The sequence below is a fragment of the Globicephala melas genome, chromosome 1, assembly GCF_963455315.2.
Source record: "Globicephala melas chromosome 1, mGloMel1.2, whole genome shotgun sequence".
NCBI classification, from domain to species: Eukaryota; Metazoa; Chordata; class Mammalia; order Artiodactyla; family Delphinidae; genus Globicephala; species Globicephala melas.
Window position 1 is genome coordinate 8679140 of NC_083314.1, and position 226 is coordinate 8679365.

A 226-nucleotide genomic window follows, 5' to 3' on the forward strand; every position below is an offset into this window, starting at 1 on the left:
GGCGGGGGCGGGGCGGGCTAGCGGGGGCCGGGCCGGTGGGCGGAGGAGGGTTCTGCGGGGTGGGGAGGGGCGGGGCCGTCGAACGGGGGTGGAACCGCGGGAGGAGGCGGGGCCGGTTAGAGGGGCAGGGACGATTAGAGGGGCAGGGCCGGCGGATGGCGGCGCCGGCAGCCCGGCGGGGCGGGGCCGGTGGGCGTGGGCGGGGGCGGGGGCGGGGGCGGGCTCG